The sequence below is a fragment of the Styela clava genome, chromosome 5 (assembly GCF_964204865.1).
Source record: "Styela clava chromosome 5, kaStyClav1.hap1.2, whole genome shotgun sequence".
Lineage (NCBI taxonomy): Eukaryota > Metazoa > Chordata > Ascidiacea > Stolidobranchia > Styelidae > Styela > Styela clava.
In genome coordinates, this window is record NC_135254.1 from 22,609,613 (window position 1) to 22,614,612 (window position 5,000).

The 5,000-nt window shown below is 56.5% G+C and overlaps 2 non-coding genes and 1 pseudogene across 2 annotated transcripts; all 3 read left to right on the plus strand.

The window, feature by feature from the left end:
* The first annotated feature begins 1,846 nt into the window (after nt 1-1,846).
* Nucleotides 1,847-3,656, plus strand: LOC144423621 (small subunit ribosomal RNA). Its single transcript, XR_013476087.1, has one exon. It is a non-coding gene; the product is annotated as a small subunit ribosomal RNA (ribosomal RNA).
* A 298-nt stretch (nt 3,657-3,954) lies between these two features.
* LOC144423169 (5.8S ribosomal RNA) lies at nt 3,955-4,108 on the plus strand. Its single transcript, XR_013475663.1, has one exon. It is a non-coding gene; the product is annotated as a 5.8S ribosomal RNA (ribosomal RNA).
* Nucleotides 4,109-4,366: 258 nt separating this feature from the next.
* Nucleotides 4,367-5,000, plus strand: part of LOC144423800 (large subunit ribosomal RNA) — a 3,895-nt pseudogene continuing 3,261 nt past the window's right edge.

Here is a 5,000-nt window from a genome sequence, read left to right on the forward strand (position 1 = left end):
GACAGTAATTTCGAATGAGCCAAGAAAGAGCGGTGCGGGGCCGGTCGGAGCGCACCCTTTTCTCGGTGGCTGGCGGGCGAGAGAGTGCTGCGTCGCCGGCATCGCCGTCGAAAGAAGCCGAGCCGAAAAAAGTTAAAGTACAAACGTGCAAGCATACTAACCTAACCCTAGGTAAGGCATGTCAGAGCGAAAGACAGTAAACTCGAATGAGCCAAGAAAGAGCGGTGCGGGGCCGGTCGGAGCGCACCCTTTTCTCGGTGGCTGGCGGGCGAGAGAGTGCTGCGTCGCCGGCATCGGCGTCGAAAGAAGCCGAGCCAAAAAAAGTTAAAGTACAAACGTGCAAGCATACTAACCTAACCCTAGGTAAGGCATGTCAGAGCGAAAGACAGTAAACTCGAATGAGCCAAGAAAGAGCGGTGCGGGGCCGGTCGGAGCGCACCCTTTTCTCGGTGGCTGGCGGGCGAGAGAGTGCTGCGTCGCCGGCATCGGCGTCGAAAGAAGCCGAGCCGAAAAAAGTTAAAGTACAAACGTGCAAGCATACTAACCTAGCCCTAGGTAAGGCATGTCAGAGCGAAAGACAGTAATTTCGAATGAGCCAAGAAAGAGCGGTGCGGGGCCGGTCGGAGCGCACCCTTTTCTCGGTGGCTGGCGGGCGAGAGAGTGCTGCGTCGCCTGCATCGGCGTCGAAAGAAGCCGAGCCGAAAAAAGTTAAAGTACAAACGTGCAAGCATACTAACCTAACCCTAGGTAAGGCATGTCAGAGCGAAAGACAGTAAACTCGAATGAGCCAAGAAAGAGCGGTGCGGGGCCGGTCGGAGCGCACCCTTTTCTCGGTGGCTGGCGGGCGAGAGAGTGCTGCGTCGCCGGCATCGGCGTCGAAAGAAGCCGAGCCGAAAAAAGTTAAAGTACAAACGTGCAAGCATACTAACCTAACCCTAGGTAAGGCATGTCAGAGCGAAAGACAGTAATTTCGAATGGGCCAAGAAAGAGCGGTGCGGGGCCGGTCGGAGCGCACCCTTTTCTCGGTGGCTGGCGGGCGAGAGAGTGCTGCGTCGCCGGCATCGGCGTCGAAAGAAGCCGAGCCAAAAAAAGTTAAAGTACAAACGTGCAAGCATACTAACCTAACCCTAGGTAAGGCATGTCAGAGCGAAAGACAGTAAACTCGAATGAGCCATGAAAGAGCGGTGCGGGGCCGGTCGGAGCGCACCCTTTTCTCGGTGGCTGGCGGGCGAGAGAGTGCTGCGTCGCCGGCATCGGCGTCGAAAGAAGCCGAGCCGAAAAAAGTTAAAGTACAAACGTGCAAGCATACTAACCTAACCCTAGGTAAGGCATGTCAGAGCGAAAGACAGTAATTTCGAATGAGCCAAGAAAGAGCGGTGCGGGGCCGGTCGGAGCGCACCCTTTTCTCGGTGGCTGGCGGGCGAGAGAGTGCTGCGTCGCCGGCATCGGCGTCGAAAGAAGCCGAGCCGAAAAAAGTTAAAGTACAAACGCGATGCTAATGAGCGAGCCGTTGTCTCGACTAATATGTAGGGGGCGTTCGATCGAGCGTCTGGCTTGAGCGCTTGTCGGCCTAGCAGAACGGTCGCATTGTTATGTCCGGGTTTTAGGCACCGCTGCAGGCGGCCGGCAGAGCTCTTGTTTGTGCGAAACTGAATGGATCGAGCCCGAGAGAGGGCGAGCAAAGAAAAAACGCAAATCGCTCCGCCTGGCACTGCCGGCGAGAGCGTGGACGTCGCGGCCAGCGACTGTCGAAGCTGAGTACGGCCGCAGGCGATCATCGGTCTTAAACGAATGCGACGAGCACGCGCCGGGCGGCCCAGCAAGGGCCGAGCGCAGCTGTCGCAGCTATCTGGTTGATCCTGCCAGTAGTGATATGCTTGTCTCAAAGATTAAGCCATGCAGGTGCAAGTACGAGTTCTCGTAAAGCGAAACTGCGAATGGCTCATTAAATCAGTCTTGGTTTATTTGGTCTCGTAAGCGAAGTGGATAACTGTGGTAATTCTAGAGCTAATACATGCATTAAGCGCCGACTTCGGGAGGCGCGCTTTTATCAGATCAAAACCGACCGGGTTCGTCCTGTGACGTTTGATGACTCTGGATAACCACGCGGATCGTACGGTCTCTGCACCGACGACGTATCATTCAAGTGTCTGCCCTATCAACTGTCGAAGGTACGCTACGTGCCTACCTTTGTGATAACGGGTAACGGGGAATCAGGGTTCGATTCCGGAGAGGGAGCCTGAGAAACGGCTACCACATCCAAGGAAGGCAGCAGGCGCGCAAATTACCCATTCCCGACACGGGGAGGTAGTGACGAAAAATAACAATACAGGACTCTAACGAGGCCCTGTAATTGGAATGAGTACATCCTAAAACTCTTAACGAGTATCCATTGGAGGGCAAGTCTGGTGCCAGCAGCCGCGGTAATTCCAGCTCCAACAGTGTATGCTAAAGTTGTTGCGGTTGAAAAGCTCGTAGTTGGATTTTGGGCGAGCGCCGCCGGTCCGTCGCAAGGCGTGTCACTGGTTGCGTTCGCCTCACCTTCGGTTCTCCGTCGGTGCTCTTGACTGAGTGTCGGCGGTGGCCGATAAGTTTACTTTGAAAAAATTAGAGTGTTCAAAGCAGGCTGTTCGCCTGCATAGTGTTGCATGGAATAATGGAATAGGACCTCGGTTCTATTTTGTTGGTTTTCGGAGCACGAGGTAATGATTAAGAGGGACAGACGGGGGCGTCCGTACTCTGCCGTTAGAGGTGAAATTCTTGGATCGGCGGAAGACGAACTACTGCGAAAGCATTCGCCAAGAATGTTTTCTTTAATCAAGAGCGAAAGTCAGAGGTTCGAAGACGATCAGATACCGTCCTAGTTCTGACTATAAACGATGCCAACTAGCGATCGGGAGGCGTTACCATGACGACCTTTCCGGCAGCTTCCGGGAAACCAAAGTCTTTGGGTTCCGGGGGAAGTATGGTTGCAAAGCTGAAACTTAAAGGAATTGACGGAAGGGCACCACCAGGAGTGGAGCCTGCGGCTTAATTTGACTCAACACGGGGAAACTCACCCGGCCCGGACACAGGTAGGATTGACAGATTGAGAGCTCTTTCTTGATTCTGTGGGTGGTGGTGCATGGCCGTTCTTAGTTGGTGGAGCGATTTGTCTGGTTAATTCCGATAACGAACGAGACTCTGGCATGCTAAATAGTTACGCGACCTTCTCGGTCGGCGTCTAACTTCTTAGAGGGACTAGTGGCGTTTAGCCACACGAGATTGAGCAATAACAGGTCTGTGATGCCCTTAGATGTCCGGGGCCGCACGCGCGCTACACTGAGTGAAGCAGCGAGTGTCTAACCTAGGCCGAAAGGTCCGGGTAACCCGTTGAACCTCATTCGTGATTGGGATAGGGACTTGCAATTGTTTCCCTTGAACGTGGAATTCCCAGTAAGCGCAAGTCATCAACTTGCGTTGATTACGTCCCTGCCCTTTGTACACACCGCCCGTCGCTACTACCGATTGAATGGTTTAGTGAGATCCTTGGATCGGCCCCGTCGCGGCTGGCAACGGCCGCGTCGGCGTGTCGAGAAGACGATCAAACTTGATCATTTAGAGGAAGTAAAAGTCGTAACAAGGTTTCCGTAGGTGAACCTGCGGAAGGATCATTACCGAAAGTGGTGGTAGGCCCCGGCCGACCGCGCACTTAATTGTCTTTGGGTGCCGCCGAGAGGGCGGCCGTCAATCGGGGTTCCGCCCCGTGCGACACGCGTAACACGTTGGCATAGCAAGGCAGCCGAGTGCGATGGTGGCTTCTGGGCACCGCGCTCGATGTGCCGCCGGCCCAGCCCGGCGGTCGCTCGGCGCCGTTTGTTGGTGTTTTTGTGCAGTTGTTGTCGGTGGTGGTTTTGTGGTCGATCCCACAGTGTGACGTCCGCGCGCTTCGGCGCCGGGCGAAACGTCGAGGACGACTCTTAACGGTGGATCACTCGGCTCGCGAGTCGATGAAGGACGCAGCCAAGTGCGAGAAGTAATGTGAATTGCAGAACACATTGAACGTCGACCTTCTGAACGCGAATTGCGGTCTCGGGTCAATCCCGGGACCGCGTCTGCCTCAGGGTCGCGTTCGTCCTCACCCGAGGGCCGTCGCCTGGCCTCTGCGAAGACGGCCGGGCGTCGCCCCAAGTTGAAGCGGTCGCCGAGCTTTCTCGGCGCGACCGCGTGTCCCGTACACCGCCGGCCCCTCGACGTGTTCAACTACGTTCGAGGGGCGGGTCCAGGTCGGTCGGTCCGGTCACGAGATCAAGACCGACCGTGGGCCAAGGCGGCGACGACTTGCGATGCCAGCGGGCCGTGTAAGAAGCGGCCCGCTTGACACATACGACCTGAGTTCAGGCGAGAGCACCCGCTGAATTTAAGCATATTATTAAGCGGAGGAAAAGAAACCAACAGGGATTCCCTGAGTAACGGCGAGTGAACCGGGAAGAGTCCAGCGTCGAATCTGCGCGCTTTTCGAGCGCGCCGAGTTGTGACGTACGGAAGTCCCAGTGCGGCTAACGGCGAGCGCCGGTGTCCTTCTGATCGAGGCCTCGTCCCACGGCGGGTGTTAGGCCCATAGGGGCGCTTGCCTTGGCCGCTTCGGGTCTTCTCGGAGTCGGGTTGTTTGGGAATGCAGCCCAAAGCGGGTGGTAAACTCCACCTAAGACTAAATACGGTCGCGAGACCGATAGCGGACAAGTACCGTGAGGGAAAGTTGAAAAGCACTTTGAAGAGAGAGTTCAAGAGTACGTGAAACCGTTGAGAGGCAAACGGGAGGGCCCGTCAGGTCGCCGGCTCGCTTTCAGTTGGGTGCGGGGGCGCGCCGTCTCGGTTCGCGGACGCTTAAGGCGCCGCTGCCGAGTCGGCTCGCGCACCGTCTCAGCGCACTAGCGACCGGCGCGGGTCACGACCGGTTTGCCGTCGGTCTAAGTCCCCGCGCGAAGGTGGCCTCCGCTCCGGCGGGGGTGTTACAGCGC